The 20723-nt window shown below is 38.0% G+C and overlaps 1 protein-coding gene across 4 annotated transcripts in view; it reads right to left on the reverse strand.

Moving 5' to 3' along the window:
• Positions 1–15868, reverse strand: part of ncoa2 (nuclear receptor coactivator 2) — a 52557-nt gene extending 36689 nt beyond the window's left edge. Inside the window, exons 1-2 of one of the 4 annotated variants that reach the window (XM_027174160.2) lie at positions 15711–15868; positions 1764–1839 (exon numbers count right to left, since the gene is read on the reverse strand). The gene's annotated coding sequence lies outside the window, so the exon portion shown is untranslated. Of the gene's footprint in view, positions 1–1763; positions 1840–12136; positions 12292–15710 lie in introns of those variants that run through there. The other 3 variants (XM_047808470.1, XM_047808469.1, XM_047808471.1) reach the window with 3 other exon arrangements.
• Between the last annotated feature and the right edge of the window lie 4855 nt (positions 15869–20723).

The raw sequence follows: 20723 nt of genomic DNA on the forward strand, positions 1-20723 counted from the left end.
TGTTTCGCTTGGTGTTGTGGTTGCATAGGAAATAATTCGAAGACAAGGGGACAAGGGGATGAGAGAAAGACAAGTGTGCAAGAAGAAACAAAGAGAGAGGGTGGATAGGAAGAGAAGATTAAATAGGAGCTTATCCTCCAAGTCATCTGCTCTTAATGACAGCTGACAAACTGGCCATGCAAATCTCATGTGAGCATCTCGAGCTGCTCCTCCCCCATCTAACACACTCACACTCTCTCTTACACACACATACACACACACACACACACACACACACAATATATATGTTTACACCTACGCCAGTAATAAAAAGGAAAGGTTTTGGCTTATATATATTTTTTTAATAAAAAACAAAAATTTGTGAGGACCAAAAAGGATGAAATATCCTCACAAACAGTTAACACATGCCCACACACACTTACAGCTCACACATGCAGTGCACAGCTAACACGTGAAAATTCCTCCGGCTTCTGACACTGTGCTCAGAACAAGAGGCCAAGGTTGCCAGATCCTCAGGACAGAAGTACGGTTAATCAAAACCAACCCTAAAACACAATCCAATACTCAAAACTCAAAATGATCACATAACATTGTCACAGGTCCAACAATGTGATTAATTAACAAATGTGCTCTGACATCTACAAGCTAATAAATATATTTCAACACACAGTTTCATAAACAGCCCTTTTACCAAGACTTAGCATTATCACAACTATTAAAACAAGTACAATTCACTGAAAGACTCCACTGTTGATTCCAAAGTGTTTTAATGTAGAGATAGAAAAAATCTTATGGAATTTATGGACAATGCACAAACCTATACCAACAAAAATCATAAAAATATCCAGCAATACCCATTCATAAGTAACCCAAATCGGAGGTAAAACAGCTGACCTGGCAACATTATGAGAGGCTCTTCAGTCATGTGACCCATGAGAGCAAAGGCAGAAAAAGGCAGAGCAGGTGGCAGGCACACACACACACACACACACACACACACACACACACACACACACACACACACACACACACACACACACACTCCCCCCACCCCGCCACCCACTCTCTCTCTCTCTCTCTCTCTCTCTCTCTCTCTCTCTCTCTCTCTCTCTCTCTCTCTCTCCCACACACACATGTATGCATGCACGGTCTGTCCTCAAAGTGCAACCAAACAAACAAGAGCCTGGAGTACAGATATGAAAATGCTTCTTGTTGCTAACTGATAAGAGGCAGGCAATTAAAACCACAAATACAATATAAGCATGGGTGCTGAGGTGTAAACAAGAAAGAGTTCCTCTTTCACTGCACGAGCCCGGTTAAACAGGAAACAGCGTCACAACTCCGCAGAAACCACGCCAGCTCTCACTTTCATTCATGTCTTATTTTAACACAGAATCGTTTTACCAAACTCTCTTTCAAAAGCAGGACAGATTCTTACTGCCAAAAATGCTAAAATTAGCCTAGCAGGTATAGATTGGGGAGTATGGCTACCTGACTGAACCATAAAGAACCCATCTGATGTTCTATTGAATGCACTGACAGCAGTTAACAGCCTGGCTAGCTATTTATATACTATTGTTTAGCTGTAGAAAAGACAAATCCAAACACTAAACAACTATTAATGTTTTATCTAGCTAGCTAGGACAGGGGCCCTGATTTAGATTTTGTGATATGCTACCTGTATATATAAAGCTTTATCTTAATATTAAATACGTTAATTAGCTTTAAATCTATAGAACTACTAATTGATTGATTAATCTTACCTCAGTTTCAGTCCACACACACACTCAGGCCATTCTTGCAGCGGTGGGAATCTATATGCATCATCAGCTTCACACTCTGTGTAAAAAAAACAGACATTATGACAATAAATCATTTTAACCATGTGGTGGAGCGTTAACATTAATGTCATAACTTAAACAGTACATTACAGAAATAACAGACACATAGCCAGTTGAGTAGCTTGTTGCCATTTAATTAGCTAAACTTAAATAACTAAATTGCTGGCTAGTTTCTTAGTTCTACACACATTGTCAGCAACACTCTCTGTGTAAAAAATAAGAGACATTGTGGATTGTGTACAATGCAGCATTTAGATAAGCACAGTTATCTTATGAGTAGCTTAATTTAAATAGCTAAATTGCTGGCTAGAGTAATATGAGTAGCTAACTAAAACTGCTAAATAGCTGACCAGCTTCTTAGTTCTCTACACAGACAGTAAGGTTAAAGAAAACAATAGTAAATTAATTAAGGTTACACAGAGAAGCATAGCTGCACTAGCTAATCAATAAATAAATACTTTTTAAGGCAATATAAAAAAGTTTACAAGCATAAGACTAGCTTAAGTACTACTAAAGACGTGTCCTTTGTGTAAAAGGTGATCCAAAAGATCCGTTTAGAAAAATCATGACAGAACCGTCACTCCAAATACTAAACTACTTAATCAGAATGTCTTCACGTGTTATATCCCGACATGTTTGATATGAGAATGTAACATACGTTGTGCACTGTATTCAGCTAATTATCTTTACAAACGCCATGCATCATGATATATTCATGCCATATTGTCTTCAACGAAAGTGATATTTCCACTCAGTCAGCTCGGCGATGTTGCTCTCATGAGAGCTGCATGATATACAGTGTCTATCAGTGAGACAGCTGAGGTTACCCAGACCAGTCAGACCGAGTAGGTTTAAGCTATTAAAAGACCCCGAGCTGCTTCGGAACTGATCTGGAGTCAGAAACGCCCTGCTTCGATGAAGTGGCAGAAAAGACAAGTGAGAGAATCTGGACTTCATCCATCAGGAAGCACCTGAAGCAGGACGCCTCATGGCAATTATATAGATCTGCTACTGGTTTATGTCAAATGGCTTTAGAGGGAAATTCTCTTTGGGGGGGTTGTACATGTGTGTTTGTTTGTGTGTGTGTGTGTGTGTGTGTGTGTGTGTGTGTGTGTGTGTGTGTGTGTGTGTGTGTGTGTGTGTGTGTGTGTGTGTGTGTGTGTGTGTGTGTGCGTGCGTGTGTGTGTGTGTGCGTGTGTGTGTGTGTGTGTGTGTGTGTGTGTGTGTGTGTGTGTGTGTGGTGGAAAAATATTACAGCACAACAAAAATTATAATCCAGAGTCTACAAAAACTAAATATGGAAGAGTCAGGAATTAATCTGTGATCACTCCTTGTGTCATAATTTTTCAGAATTTCTCATCAGAAAATCTGTGTGAGTGTGTGTGTGTGTGTGTGTGTGTGTGTGTGTGTGTGTGTGTGTGTGTGTGTGTGTGTGTGTGTGTGTTTAAAAAAATCATTTAAGTGGCAAGGAAAAGCTGTGAATATTCAGAATATTCTATTTCACAAGCAGTTAAATCATCAGATGATTACAGAGACAAATAATTCAATGACAGAAGTCTGTGATAAAGTTAGTAAGTTTGGAAAATGCTGCTTGCCTAAAGTAACATGTCTCATTTTCACGTAAATTGTGTCAGTTTTCAATCTTGAATATTGATCACTGATATATTTGCAATGGGGCAATGAAATCCCATTATGAATACTCAAAATACAGAATTCAGTACCGGCTAATCTCTGTGTGATTTACGAGCCACAGCAGCTGAACATTTTTTTTTTATAAAGAAATATCTGTTAAAAGCGCTGTTATATTGCAGAGTCAGGAATTCAATGATGTTTTTTTATTTAATATGCCTTTGAAATTCCATTTGGAAGGAGGTTTAAAATGTAGTTGCATTGGTTTACATCACCTACATTGTATCCTTAATGTACAACTTTTGGAACACACACACACACACACACACACACACACACACACACACACACACACACACACACACACACACACACACACACACACACACACACAAAATAGTAAAACAACCACATAAAAAAACTGCAACCCCACAGGCTCAGTAAATAAATTATTATGACTGTCACAGTTAGTATACAGTCCTTCTGTTAGTTGCATATTTGCCAACAAAACAACTTTATTTTTATGATACTTTTTCTTAACTTAAATGTTAAACAAAAAAATAAAAAAATACCCCAAGTTATGTCTGTCAGACTGTGAAATTTTTTTGAATATGATTACTTAATATACTTTTCTAGTGTAATATATTCACATTAACAGTAAATTAAATAAAAAACAGTCAAGGCTGTCAATAAAGTGTAATGCAAATGCAAAAATCCCCTTCACTTAGCATACACACTCATCCCAGAACAATTACCAGAGAGAATGAGTCTGTCATTAAGTGGGGTGAAAAAATAAAAAAGATTTTGCAAAGGACCGGGGGGATAATAATCACGCTGATAATCATGCCGAAGCTGGTAACGGATTTAATCGTGTCCTGCACATCTTCAGGGCCTGTTCGTCCGCCGGGGAGTCGGCTCCGGCTTATTAGATGGTAACATGAAGTACGCCTTTTTAATTACGTTCTGAAAGTAATTAGCAAAAAAGGAGGTTTAAATCATATCTCTCTCTCTCTGCTTCCAAAATTAGTTGCAGGAAAAAAAACAGAAGCAGTGGAGCAGGATCATGGATGGGATGACTTCTATTACACTCAGAGCACCGACCTGAGAGGAGACGAAGCTCTAAATCCTCCACTGCCAACAATGAGGCTGTAGGCATGTGCAGATAATCTGTAGGTTACTACAACATTCAACAGATACAATATTATTATCTTGGAGGAGGCCACCTAATTAGGAAACACCTTTAATGTAGTATGAGAAATTTGCCCTATTTGGAAACCAGAGCAAGAAACAATCTACAAAGGTTTGAAACAGTGTGAGAGAATGCCACAAGATCAGTGTCACCTCAGAGCACTTAAATGAACTCTAATAAAACGAACACAATTTCTGCCCCATATTTAGCCTAGCAACCAACATACACTTTGATTTGTACTGAAGCTACAAGGCTAATGTGTTGCAAAAATAAATGAAGAAGATATGTGCCACTCAGCACTAGCAAACTGTATGCAAAAATTACCAGTGCACGTAATTTGTTAAAAAAAACTCTGCTTTTTTGTTAGAAATAGTTACAAATGTGGCTTGAAAAATTATAAAACACGACCCCATTGTTCAAACCTGCACCTGAAGCGGCTAGACAGATTAAGGAGGGTATTAAGCCAACAATCAACCAAGAGGCCAAAGGGGGGCCATAAAATGCATAAAGCTACCACCACCATGCTTCACTGTTCTCAGGGTATTGTGTAAGGTTGGGGTTCCACCAATTATTAAGTAATCTTTGTGCTTTGTGATAAGGACAATCTGAACTGTGGTTGTTGAGTATCTATGTCTTTAAATAAACTGCAAATGAAATTTTTATTAATGAATTTAATTGTTTTTTTTAATGGATTTAATTGTTTGTTATGGAAAAGTCTGGGATTGTTTTTATAACCTTGATCGGATACCTTATTTTAATTCATTTCTAGGATGGATTGTCTGGGTTGTGTTAAAGATAAAGAGATGAATTAAGGAAAGAAGAATTAATGATTTTTCTAATATTAAACCAGTATAATCAAACAAAGAAAAGGACATGAACTGAATTGTTTAAACATTGAAAGTTACCACAAAACTGTATTAACTATTTCTCCTTACAGGATCAATATCAACTTAAAGCCTTCAGCAACTTCCATGCAGTCATCTAAACCCAAACGCCACCGAGTTGCTATTTTCATAGATTTGTTTAGAAGGAACAAAGCATAGCCATCAGTCAGCACATGTGTTGTTTGTTCTCTTGTTTACACATCCTGGAAGTCAAAAACATAAGCGTTTGTCTTGATGGGTAATTTCTTTTCAGTGTAACACCTAAAACTGTAACACCTAAAATTTTGAACATGACTCGGCAAAACTTGAACATGAGAAGCACTCTGCAAAGTCTGTCCTTTCCCAATGTTAGCATGTTAGATTTCTGTTCAAGCCACACTATAAGCCAAATATGTTTCACAGGTTTGGGCACTTTCAAGAAATTTAGGCAAATAATGTGTAAAAGAACGTGGGGAAGACGGTGTAATTTGTTAGCTCTGTGGATGAGCAGGTGTTACTCTTCCCAGCAGTACAGAAGGATAATAGCTAACCTCAGGCTAAACACACTGCTCATGTCCTATCCTATAATTCTGTTTGTAAACAACTTCCATATGAAAAACACAGCATTCACACACTCTTATTAGGAACATATTAGCAGGTGTGTGGTTGCCACCTGTCTCATGCTAACATTTTTCTTACTGTTTTGCTTAGCGTGTTTATGTTTGTACAAAGATACATTCATCGAGTTAAAGTTACACCACCTGGAGCTTGCATTCTGTATTTCTAACTTGATATCTGTTTATGTCTAGCTCAGAAGTGTAATAAATAATGTCATTAATAGTGCAAAGTGGAAAAATTTTGAGGTTTTGTCTCCCATGTGGAGAAACGTTAAAAGCTAATCAGAATGAAACCTGAAAGCGCCTGAGAGATATCAGCCGTGGGTAGAGGTTTCTGACACTGAGATTAGCCAGGCAGTAAAATGCACGTCTGGGGGCAATGCTGTCCGAAACAATCTGCTTTCTGCATGACAGGCAGCATGTGATTATTACTGGGTGGGTCACCTGGCATAGTAATGCTAGGGAAAAACACTGGAATCACCAGCTTTCATAATGTGTATAAAACTGGTGACAGCGATGAATCATTACACTGGGGTAAATACGGATTTAAACAATTCTGATGTGTAACTTACTCAAAAATTAAACAAACAATCACGTTTCAAAACCAGAGCACGTAATAACTAAATCCACCAAAGCAATTCAAACTTTAGAAACTGCATAAAAATGATCTGAGGCTTTTATGCTAATATGAGACACGAGAAATCGTGCACTGTATGATAGATAGATAGATAGATAGATAGATAGATAGATAGATAGATAGATAGATAGATAGATAGATAGATAGATAGATAGATAGATAGATAGATAGATAGATAGATAGATAAATAGATTTTGACATCTATAAGTGACATCAACTTTGATATCTTTGACTCCTCCTGCCTCAGGATTACATCTCTCTCTCTCTCTCTCTCTCTCTCTCTCTCTCTCTCTCTCTCTCTCTCTCTCTCACTCTCTCTAGTGTTTAGTTTCATTTTGGTGAAGAAGTAGCTTTTCTACAACTGACACTTTCCCCCCCCCTCTCTTACTCTTTCCCTCTCTCCCTTATACCACTTATCCTCTTCCTTCTCGTTCTTGCTCAAATCCAAATTGGCAGTTTGGCCTCATGCCACATCCAGGAAAGACAAACACACTGAGTGAGCTTAGTCTTCTTCAGCGTGTTAAAAAGTGTTTGTTTTTATCTTTACACATCAGGGATGTGTAAAGGGCTAAAAGCTGTTAGGGGAAACGGTTCCTAACAGCGAGTGTGAGAATTAGGGTTACGTTATTATCACAATATTGGTTTAAATGGTGTGTTTAAACTGTAGAGCTACAAATAGAGTTTATTTACAGTTATTTACAGTTATTACAGTTTATTTACAGAAAATAGAGTTGATTTAAAGTCCAGCCACTGTCCAATGAGAGGAGCTCTCCTCTCATTGGACAGTGCTGGACTGTAAATCAACTTCATTCAGGATTTGGCTTGAATACAAAGACAGATAGGCTTTTTAAAATGAGATCTTGTAAAGCCTAACAGTCAGCCAAACAACTAGCACTAGCCAGCGTTTTACCACACACACCACCTCTGAGACCGTGCTCCATTCAACAAGGTAAAAAGCTAACTCACTTGTATAAACATATTCCTCTCACATTTTTATTCTTTCCTCATTCTGTCTACCAGATGGAACAGACTTTAACTTTATCTCAGTTCCTACTTCTGTTTGGAAACAAGGAATGACAGCATGTTCCAGCTAATTGATAATGCCATCATTGTTCACCCTGAATATCACGATATATTTCGTGTAACGAATAATTGGCCCACACAGACATTAGAGGATTAGCAGCGCTGCTTATTCTCCTGGAGCTCACGTAATGAGACGAGACAGACAGAAGGAACAACTTTAGTGAGAGGAAAGCGGAGTATATTACACTCATGTGAGAGTGCGTGTCATCACCCTGCTGGTGCACAACACGACCGTGAAATTGCATTACAATTACATCACAGCATCCAGCTGTTAAACACCGTCATTATCCAAAAGTAGCTCTTTGGCCGCTGGTTTTCTAAAATAAACCATAATTTCACAGTGTATCTCCAGGCCATTTACTGAAATATGACATCAGAAACAAAAATAAAGAGAAAATACTGGACCAGTAAGGCTAAGCCCGCGTTACTGACAGTTATAAGTAAAATAGGTGTCTTTCTCAACGTTAGAACAAATAAAAAAACTATTTTAAAGGTCACAAGACATTAGATTTGATTAGACAGTACTAAGTCTGACACACAGCATTAGCACAATATTTTACCTCACATGTCTGAGCTTTTTTACATTTTTTTTATTAAATTCACATATCAATGAGACAGTCACTGCTAAAAAAAAAAAAACAACAATGCTTGGCAAGCTAGCTGGACTAGTTCATGAGCTAACAATAGTATGTTGCATTTTCCTAGCTGGCTACATTAGCTATTGTTATTAAACTACTATATTGTGTAGTTTGAATCCTGAAAACATTATTTTCTATCGCATAATAGCATTCTGAAATAAATGATGGCCTCACGGATCTCAGTATCTACAGAACTGTCCACATTTATGTTAGATCGTTTCTTAGCACATGTACACCTACTGTAAAAGCCAACTTCTCAACTATCCGTTCCTTCCCAGTTTAATCAGCATGACCCATTACACTGAAGGGTACCAGTTCCCTACCTATAAATTAGCTTAGAGCAGTGTTAGCTTTCAACCAAATAAAAAAACAACACAACTTTGTTGAATGTATGATAATCACCATACTAATCAGTGTTTTGAGAATGCAATCATCCACTCATGTATTGTCTGAATGTTTAAAAGTTGACTACAGTAGAATAGCACCAGTAGTCTCAGGTTTTACATGCTCTTACAGAGCAAACAAACGACATGTTGTGGAAGCATCCATTTTGTTTTTCTACTTCGCACATCAAACTTGCAAATTACCACTTACCAGCTACCACAAACACTACATTAGTGTCTACTGTAATCCCATGTCAGTGTAATACCTGCTTATTTAATGTGGTTTTTTTAGATAGTCAGTAGCTGTTTAATGCTTTGGTATGCAAAGCAATTAGCCAATTACCTGTTGAGCTAGTTTACTGCAACAACCAACAAGACCACAAAACTAGATAGTTAGCAAGCTAACAAAAGTTAGCTAGTGTTAACAAACACTTTGTTCAATTTTATTATGATTTCTAAATTACCTTGTATGCCATTTTGTATGCATGGCAGCTAATTTAGCTAATGCAATACTGTGTACATATATTATTTAACTCAAAAACTGTTAGTAAATACTGCATGTCATTTTTTTTATTTAAGAGCATTTCTAATGAACCAATTTTTTTTTGGTGGCATAACGTATTCAGAAACATTAGAAAAAAATAATAAACAGTAAACCACAACATAAATCACATGGTCCCTGTGCAATTTTAAATCCTTCCCCTTTAAAATCACCGAATTTAATCAAGTTTCATTGATACTGAAACTAAAATGTCACGCAGTTTTCTGTATTCATCTTCAAAATTCATATATTAGAAATGTGTTTTCATTTTCTATTCCCCAGTACAAAACCTTAACCACTGAGCTATCTCTGCTTCCAAGATTTAGTTGAAGCAAAGTCTGAAGGCCATTGAAATCTGGGGTTTGAGTGCTTGTTTTATGGAGATCTATAAGTGTGTGTAAGCTCTTGGCCTCGGTTTGACCTCATATTAAGTGTAGAGCCTCACGTTCGCCCCCCCTTTATGGAGTGAAAGAGAAGCAATGCCGACCTAATGGAGGATCAACCTCAAGCTCAACTCGTGGTCCACCTCAGCTTCACCTTCCTAGGCATCATTGTCTCTGACAGCTCGGAATTTCCTTAAATATCAAACTCATGGCCTGGTGCCAAACTTGCGCTAATGTTCGACCACTGAAACCAATAGACTGCACTTTAAAAGCATCATGACCCTGGGTATTGGCACATGTCTAACTGAGGTGTCTGTGGGGATGAGGGAGGAATGCTTGGCAGGAGTAATGACAGAAAATGTTCAAAAATGTTACTGGCTTCTGAAAATGGTTCTACATGGAACCATGTATGACATAAAAACAGAAGGTTTTACACAGAACCTTTCGGACTTTCACTAAAAAAATAAACTGTCAATCACTGCAACACTTGACTAATGTGGTTGTCGGTGAGCTCCTGTTTCCCTAGGAGGGCAAATAGCACTTTCCTCAGAGTGTTTTCAGATGCCCTGTAATGCAGCATGGGCAGTAGTTTGAAAAGATGTGATGGCTGGCTTCACGCGTCTATAAGGAAGTTAGCCCTTACCCTTTCTTAGTTGGTAGCGGTCATGTGAAAAGAGAAAACTAGCTAGTGGGAGGTAGACTAGGAGAAAATGTGAGTATTTAAAAAAAAATCCTAATAACTGGGACAGTTAACTAGAGTTTAACCACTCTAGTTTTTAGATTCTCGGAAACATCAACAACTGAAAGCACAGTAGTTAGCTAGCAATTTGGAGAACTACAGTAGCAAATGCAAGACTACTACGTTAAACATATTCTTAAATAGAGTGAAAAATTAGCAACAAGCTAGCCAGCAAACAATAGGGACTAGTATTGGCAATGAGCTAGCTGTGTAACATTACAGACAGCTTCAATGTTGATGATTATGCTTTCAAAACAGCTATTAGCATGATCAGCGTTGTAGATTTAACCAAGTATTGTGTCTGTATGTTAACTCATCTAAAGTTAATACTGCTATAAACTCATTTAGGAATAGAGAAGAAGGACTTGAGTGGCCAAATTGATCATTCATACATATTGAACTTCATCTAGAATGCAGAATAACCAAAAGCAACAATTTTTTCAGCATGCAATGCAGTCTGTTCAATTACAACATACAAGCGCCAAAGATAAGAGTGGACAGACAAAATGGTTTGACAGTTTTATAGGTTTAAAACCTTTTTGCACTGATATATTGTTGTGGTGCTATCATGGGTGTGTCTATATCAAGGATTTTAAACTTGGCTTCGAACCTGGCCCAATCAATCCAATTTTAGAACCAAAACTATCCATGTTACAGATTGAGATTTTCCCCTCATGTTCCTTTTTCCCTAGCGGTCTTACAAAGCTTCTTGAGTTTTGGTCCATGTCAAAACTCTTTTGGCAAAGATTTGTTCCCATATTACATCTATAAATAGTTACAGAAGTTGAAGGTGTTGAAACTATATTCGTTATATCAACAAGTCAATTTTATAGTAGGTCACTTCATATCTGTTGCAATCTTAGTTTTAAGCTCATCATTGGCCAGTAACCGTTCAGGGCTTCAGAGATACACTGGAGTCAATGAAACTGTATTACAGCTGAATGTGAGCAGCAAAGTAATGTAGCAGGCCTGCTTTCCTCCATGCCCTTTGCTCTCAGTGTAATCTGAGACATTAGTAAAAATCCCTGCACAGGCAGGGCATGCAAACAGCAACAGGCACTCTCAGGCACACACACACACATTCTAACACACACACAGAATTCTCACATCCATCCCAGCTAATGAAGGCAGACAAGAAGGTCGTCATTTCCCTGCTTTCCCCTAATTAGGCCTGTTCACCATAATTCACTTACAACCCAATAAAGCACATTATGGCTGCAACCAGAGTCTATGCCAAACTGTAACACTGAGGCTATACTACAATTTATAATACTGTAATCATGTTTTGGCGATTTTACTTAATGTTTGGTCGCACTGTTGTCTTATTAGACATTTGCCTTTTAGTTAAAATTGGTTAAAACGGTTATTGAAATACTATACTGTTATTAAGAGAAGGCTGCCTAAGCAGGCAGAATTTGTTCTCTCACAATAAAGGCAGCTTTTTCCACAGGGCCTTTTTTTTTGACCAATCAGAAGGCGTTGCGAGGTAAATTTCACAGAAATGTATTAAATTTTTTAAATAATAAATAACAGTAATAGTAACATCGTACAATCGTTATGTGATCGTTATACATGAAGAATAAAGGAGCTTACTTTTAATTCATGCATTATGGTTTTCATAAACAATCCAGATGTCATATGTCTGCAAAGTCCAAAAATATATATATATAGAAAAAAAGTAAAGAAAAAAAAAACCCCGCTTTAAACTCCGTTAAAAATCAGCACCCTGAACCATGGCCATAGAAGTGACGCAAAGCTGGTTACACGTTCTTATGAAGCAAGGGCAAAGTTTTAAACAGCTAAGTGAGCAGAGGGGGGTCAAAGGTCAGCAGCGTCGAGAATGAAATCAAGACTTTATAGCACAGTGTTTGAGTGAACTGACATTTCCCGTCCCACCGTACCGGTCATGTGACCAGGAAAGCCCTGAGAGGATTTGCGACATTTAGATTTCCACATGTGGAAAGGGACAAAGCCACTGAAATTTACCAGCTTTAGAGAGTCTAAACTTGCTCTTTCTACACAAAAATATACTAAAACCCAAACTGAAACAGTATCTGTTTTAATATACTGTATTATTTGAAATATTGTTACAGAGTAAACTATCGCTCCTCGCACAGTATTTCACATTAACAGGCTGTCTAGTGGATTTCTAGTAAGAAAGTTTGCCCTAGATATAAGATATGACCCGATGGAAATGGAGGATGAGGAGGATTTCGGGACTGAAGCATCATTTTGTTCACTAGAGATCTAGACGTCTAGAAAAGTGTGAAAAACATATTGTGTAGAGCTACAACACTGAATTTAAAAGTAAAATTGTAGCTTTAAAAAAAAGACAGTGATCTCAACATGTACTCACCAGCTGCTTGGATAACTGAGAGAGAGAGAGAGAGAGAGAGAGAGAGAGAGAGAGAGAGAGAGAGAGAGAGAGAGAGAGAGAGAGAGAGAGAGAACTAGAGAACCCTGGCTCTAAAGAAAACCCACAAAGGCCTCACAGCTGACTGTAGTCAGCACATTCCTTTTGTGCAACAACAACCAGCAACACAACCTGCTCTGTATCGACCTCACCAATGTGACTAAGCATTTTAGCAACACGGAGGTCTAGAACAGAAAAAAATAAAAGCGCTTTTCTTCCTTTTTTTTTTTTTCTTGGACATTTACCCACACAGCTAAAACCCAATAACATTTCAGCAATTCTATCACACTTGTGTACTTTTGTTAAATCACAATCACTTGCCGGTTTCTAAGCTCAGGTTCAAACATGGCAAGGTTTTTCAAACATTCAGTCAAACAAAAATGTAATAATGGTATAATGAAAAAGAAAAAGTCTCATTTTGTCAAACATACTCCAACAGGACTAACTCATACACTTTAAAATTACTCTTAGGTTGAAAATCTACTTACTTAAATGTAACAGCTACTTGTTGATACTCATATCTTCTAATGTAACATATGTGTTATAACCAGTTAGGTAAGATAAACAGAAAGGACACATTGTTATAGTACAATTACCAATAACATGGTGGAGTGATGCAGCCGTTTCCACACCAAAAAAAAAATTAATTTTTTTTATTACAGCACATATCTGAAATAGTTTTACACTACTTATACCACAGGAATTTACTAATTACAATTTGTATTCAGTACAGAATGACATGTCTTACTTTTTAGAAGTTAATAATTAATATAAAGAGTTAATAAAGTTTTAGAAGGTGATAAGGATCAACATATGTCTATTACAATACAATCAACGTGACACACCTACTTCTAAAATGCTGAATAAAGGGAATGGTGTAATGTCCAGTTTAAACGCTAAAGCTTCAGCCCAGCTGTTACACACACACACACACACACACACACACACACACACACACACACACACACACACACTTTTTCTATTGCTTCTAAAACCAGTGTAAATTCAACAGCACAAAATGCTTCGGCAGCAGAGCAGATCTTCAGAAATACAGATCATGTTATTAAGTCAACACTGTGCAGTGATTTATTGTTATACTGTCTATATGGTCGAGAATAGATATACAGCTTACAAAGTACAACAATAACTACTAACTATAACGTATAGTGCTACATTTTAAAATATTTACTGACTGTATTTAACACCAGGTCTTTTCATTATTGGTGAAATTACTATAAGGATTTGGTTGAGAAACAGACTAAAGTGTTTTCAAGAGCAAAAAAAAGCAGCTGTCGAGACTGAGAATAAAGGTTATGTGGCTCGAGAAAGCTTCGGGAGTTAGACAGAGGGCTGCAAAGTACCAGAAGTGCGAACTGGGGCCACAGGGCTTCAGAAATGAGACCAAGGGGCACAAAAATTCAGAAGCAAGACCGAGGGAAACCAAGCTTTATTTGCAGGGCGGGGGCACAAAGTTTCAATGGTGAGAATAAAAATCCCAAGCCTTCAGGAGCGAGACCAAGGGCCACAAATCTTCAAAAGTGAGACCAAGAAGCATGAAGATTCAGGAGTGAGACCAAGTGTCATCAGGCTTTATAAGTTGTATCAAAAGCCCAACACATCAGAATTAATACCAAGGACTTCAAGGCTGCACAGGTTGAGACAGAGGTGCATAAGGCTACAGACCATGGACCGCAGGGATTCAGGAGCATAACCAGGGACAACAAACCTTCAGGGGGGAAAAAAAAGACCAAGATGCACAAAGCTTCAAGACCGAAACCAAGGACTATAAGGCTTTAGGAAAAAGATCAATAAATGTGAGGCTTTATGGGGGAGGCAAAAGGTTACAAGACTAGAGAAGGGAGGTGGAAGGCTATGTAACTTTAGAAGGGTGTGTGTGTGTGTGTGTGTGTGTGTGTGTGTGTGTGTGTGTGTGTGTGTCTGTGTGTGTTTCTTTAAGTGATTAGGAGTAAAGTGGCATTAGAAGCACTTCCATCAACAGTTTAGATGACACCGAGTTAGTAGCATCTAGAACTAAGCCGCAATGCTAAATGCAAGACAGTGTGTGCAAACAGCTGTCTCATCAATCCCTCACACACACACAGAGACGAGCTCATTATCCATCCCCAAGTTCCTGCTCTTTAAACACACCGCAATGGAGCGCGTGCGGCGTTTCCGTTCAGTCAACACAACAGTTCGAATCTCCTCCGAAACTCTCGGCGGGTTCCACGAGACGGAGCTAGAACTGTTAGAACACGAGACGGAGCTAGAACCCTGAGCTGGAGTTACAGCGTAACTGACACACACACACACACACACACACACACACACACACACACACACACACACACACACCACCACCACCACCACCACCAACAACAACAACAACAAGCTGCGTTCACCGAGCTGCAGCCCTGAAAACAACAACCTTCATAATATAACAACCGGTTTAAAAAGCTCAAGCCACTTGAAGAACGATCGGAACTCCGGAAGTGACCCGAGAGGGACACATACATACACACACACACACACACACACACACACACACACACACACACTTGCGCGCGCGCGCTCGTGCGCTCGCTCTCTCTTTCTCACACTCACACACACACACGGCGCCGCTGCTGCTGCCGCTTTAGCACGCTAACTGAGAACCACCACCACCACTATCACCACACTGAGCTGGAACTCGAGGTCTTTCTGTAGAGAAAATGGCAAAGCAAATCAGCTACGAAACGGCACGAGACGTGACATTACCTAAGATGCGCGAGTTGCAGTAGTTAGTTTCAGCTTAAATCCTGCGCGTGAGCTCTGGCTCTGACCTTGGACTCGGGGGAAGAGCACGAGAGCTGAGCGGCGCCGCCATGTTCCTACTGCTGTTGCTCCTCTCTGTGTATGTGTGTGTGTGTGTGTGTGTGTGTGTGTGTGTGTGTGTCCTCCCCCCACTCAGTGTGTATCGTCCCCGTTTGAGCTGCAGCTCGGTCACTGTACACCCAGCAACAGCCGCCTAGTTTAATTCACCAACATTTTTTTGCATTTATTCAGTATCTCGCAGACAGAAAAACCCGAATAATAACAATTCCTAAGTACGAGTGTCGTGTATGTACACATGCACACTGGTACAAGTAAAGGTACAGTACAGTATGCTTATGGAGAGTCACGTGTCATTTTCAAGCACACTGACTAATCACACACACGTACAGCTCGTGCCAAAGAAATAAAAGTAGTGCTGTGTGGTGGTGTGGAGTCCTATTTAACAGCCTACATACACTTGTGTTTATCAGCATTTTACATCATGATTGTATTCTCATGAAGTAGATATACACACAGAGACGTGCTACAAGTACAAAGGTTTAACAGTAGAACTTAATATATTGACTTTATATATGCCTTCAAACTTGGCATCCTCTTCCTAAATAGAAGTCGATATACTGTACTAATCTGTACAACCAATGATCAGTACATACCTGATAATAATACATTCTTTTTTGTCTTGTCCTGCACTGTTTGCACCAGGTTGCACAGATGCATTTCGTGTATCTAGGACTAACTTACTAAGTCCTTATAGATCTGTCTTTGTTTTGTGTATGATCCTGGAGAAACATTGTCTCATTTCACTGTGTATTGCAACATCTATATATGATTGACATATGACAATAAAAGCTTCTTGAATTGACCCACAAAGATAGCTAGATCGGTGTTGTCCCACGTTAGTGAAGAATTACATTTTGTCTAATAATCGTTCATTTATCATTATTATATCATCATTATCATATTATTCATCATAAAACCAATTTGTTAGAGCATCTTGAATTCATTCACCTACAGGTAATTTAACTGAGTTAAATGCTGTTTTTGGGAAATGGAAAGAAACTGAAGAATGCAGAGGAAACCTCCACAGTAACATGGAGCACATGCAACACTGAACAGCACAAAGTGTAACCTGAGCTCGGGATTGAGCTGCCGACCCTGGAGCTACGAGGTGTCAAGGCCTCCACATTTTTGTCTAATAATTCAGATAGCTGTTTTTTTTTTTAATAATAAGATTAAAAAATGTGGTATAAAAGAAAAGTCTGTTTGTCTGATAAGAAGGTCAAAAGCTTTATGAAAAGCTGTGCTCAAAGTTCCACATCTGTGAATGCTGGTCAAGCTGGTGATTTATATTCCATGCAATTTGCCAGAAGGTTAATATCTATACTATACTATACTATACTATACTATACTATACTATACTATACCCATTAAAAGCGGGCAACCTTTAATTAATCAATGCAATGGTCTCACTTCATATTTCTGCAATTCTTTCCAGAGTATCACAGTTTTATTTGGTGTTCATCAAAAACTGCTTTTCATGTAAATATATCCCAGGGTCCCTAAAATCACAGAAATTAAGACCAAGCCAAAATAATTGAGAGCATCTGTGGAATCTGCCTGGTTTTAGCCCTTGTGTTTTCTACCATCCGTTCTGTGCATATGTATGTCAGCTCCCATTTACGTTATTTTCAACCAGATCAGACGAACCATCTCATGTTCGGTACGTACTCACTTTGTTTTAGAGCTTTCTAACTATCTGGAACAGGTTCAATAAGGTTGTTATAAAGAAGCCATCTTTAATGCTAGTTTACATGGTATTTGCATGTAATGACATCTTTACAGGTTGTAATTAACTACAACAGACACAATGTTGGTATTGGAAAAAAAATCTGACATAAAATATATTATAATTATCTTACAAAACATACATGCGTATACTTCAGAATCCATTGTACAAATAAAAGGGTACTCTGTTTGCAAAGGGATTTCTCTGTCTCTTTTTGTATCTTTGATAGTCTTTGGACTGTCTATGGATTTGCTCTTTGTGTGTGTCTGTGATTAGTTATAACACTTTCTGTTTCTATTCTGCTTGTGGAAACTTTAAGCACTTGTATCACTTTCAGCTTCTTCAACAGTGATATGCAAGGGTTATTTGCCATTTGCAACACAAATGCACGCAATTTACACACATTCTATTAATCAGATAAGACATGGCTAATGTGTGTATATGGCAGTATATTAATACTGAAAACAACTTTTCCAGATAAAACCGTAATATTACTAATATCACACATTATGTAACAACACATTTGTTGATGTGGTTCACAAAAACGAACATAAACTGTTTCTCTAGAAATTCAGTGTACCATGCTTATTGTTTAATCTTTACACAAGTAGATAGATAGATAGATAGATAGATAGATAGATAGATAGATAGATAGATAGATAGATAGATAGATAGATAGATAGATAGATAGATAGATAGATAGACAGTAAACCTGTCTTGGCTGATTGATTACATGTTGGCTGTGCTTTAATTGTATGTCAGTATTTAATGTGTTAACTCTTTGCATAATGACATCCTCGTTTTGGGGAAAATGCAGTGGTTTTGTTGTTTAGAAATAATAATGACACACTTCCTGTAGCTAGACTTTCTTCACCCTCTAAGCACGGTAGAGTTAATGGATGAGATCATGGGTGTGACATTTTGTAGGCTAAAAGATATACAATACATTTTTTCCTTCATGCCAGTTTGTTTACTTTAAATTACTCTTATTATGCAAAAGGGTTTTTTAACTTGGTTACTTTTGATCTCTTTGTTTAATGGCCTACTGCTATGGCATTTCTTTTGCTACGAAATTGTCCAGCCTCAATAGCTAAAACAAAAAAAAGCAGCAATGTCAAACACAGAGATGACAGTTGTGCCAAGCAGAGCGGAAGAGGAACTGCAACTGAAAACACGTCTAATAAGCTCTGTTGCTTGCTTAGTTTTGAAAACAATGAATTTCTAACCAAAACTTCACAGGCTGTGTGGAGACTTACATGTCTGCCTGCACATCCTCTTTGTGTAGATGTCTAGTTTTCATAGCCAAAACAAAGACGATATAAGTAATGCAATGTTTCGCACAGCATCTAAACCTTGAACTTGAGACAAAACAACACTTCATCTAACATATTAAATTTAACACAGTGGCATTTTAGTTTGATTTAGGCAGAAATAAATAAATTCAAAACTCACACTGCGAATGCTTGAAAAGCATTCAAACCTTTTAAAGAATTGTATGCAATGCATGCATTGAAGTATGTTGCAACATCCAAGATTGTGTTTATCTGGACTTTGGGGTTACAAACCAATGTGCTCTTAGCACCAGTGTGACAACCTTGATTTTGACCTTCCACATTCTCAAAATTTTCTATTTCTGACCACTGCTGTTTTCTGCTCCTAATTTATAATTACTGTCTGGTTGCTTCATCATTAGTTGCCTATCTGCCTTAATCTGAAAATCCCACATGATCTTCTACTCTTTGTACTTCTTACTCATTTGACTTGGGCCAGTTCAGGGTATAATCCTTATAGATACTGGTACTGCCTGCATCTCACATGCTGCAAGACCACCTCAAGGACTCCAAGTGAAGTCTGATATACTAGATACACTACTGCTTTATGTGCATCTTTCCTAAAACATGCAATGAGTTGTAATGAAGATCTATAAATGTACAGGACATATTTTAAACATGTTCATTTCCCACAAAACAGTGTGCAGTTACAGTGTACAGGGTGCAGACACAGGGAAAAAGGAAATGATCAAAAGCTACAACCATCACTTGAAAACCAAAAGCAATTGAAAACAATATATTTCCTCTCAAAGGATGAGAAATTTTGTGCATTCGACAGACTTTATTATAAGGAAATATGTTACATTTTAAATTGCTTCTTCCAGTTTGAGGAAAGGCAAATAGTTAGTTACCCCTAGGTGTGATCGTATAAATCTGTGTGTACATAGTGCCCTGTGTTGGACTTTTCCATTCAGACTAATGTCCAGTAGTCCTATTATAAGGCTCTAGATTCTCTGGGATTCTCTTTCTGAAAGATTACTGTACAATTTGAGGGTTAAAAAGCTGTTTTTTTCATGGGGACCAGCCAAATATTCCTACAAGGTAAAAACTTTGCCTGCTGAAATGATGTCATACTGTTTAGGGAACCTCTTTGCATTAAAATAAAATCCAGCATGTAGGTGGTCACCTCCATTAGGTGAAAATGTCCATGTTAAGACTACTACTTGATGTTATTTGGACAACAAATTGTTCTTAGCATTATAATTAAGTATCTACTGTATCTACACACACACACACACACACACACACACACACACACACACACACACACACACACACACACGCACACGCACACAAATTCTCAGGTTGAAATCAGGTTGTAGAAAATAAAATAAAAAATAAGGCCATGGCTCCACCTTGTGCTGACAATAATGAAATAGTGCATAACGTTTCTTCCCTTTTACTTTTTTATTTTTTTTTACCTTTACTACTTTTTCACTGTAATCAAATACAGGGCTGAATGGAGTAAATAGGCTAGAAGGGCTAAGCTACTCTGTCCTGTTTGACATCTACATCACGTTATGTGCTGGTAACAAGCTTCTTGAAAACACCGACGAAGACACTTAAGCAGCTAAAAAAATACTTCAATCCCTTAACCAAGGGCAACTGCACTGTTAAAGGTCATAAAATGATATAAAGAAAATTGGCTGGAGCTGCTTTCTTTCTAGTCCAGGATATAGATCTGATGTTCTTAATGAGAACTCCTTATATAATGAATCGCACACCTTGTTACTGAACATATACACAGTATGGCCAAAAATATGCCTACACCTGAAGGTCACACCCATATGTTGTTCTCCAAATGGTTGCCACAAAGTTTGAAACAATTGTCTAGAATGT

This window comes from Tachysurus fulvidraco, chromosome 25 (assembly GCF_022655615.1).
Source record: "Tachysurus fulvidraco isolate hzauxx_2018 chromosome 25, HZAU_PFXX_2.0, whole genome shotgun sequence".
Classification (NCBI taxonomy): domain Eukaryota; kingdom Metazoa; phylum Chordata; class Actinopteri; order Siluriformes; family Bagridae; genus Tachysurus; species Tachysurus fulvidraco.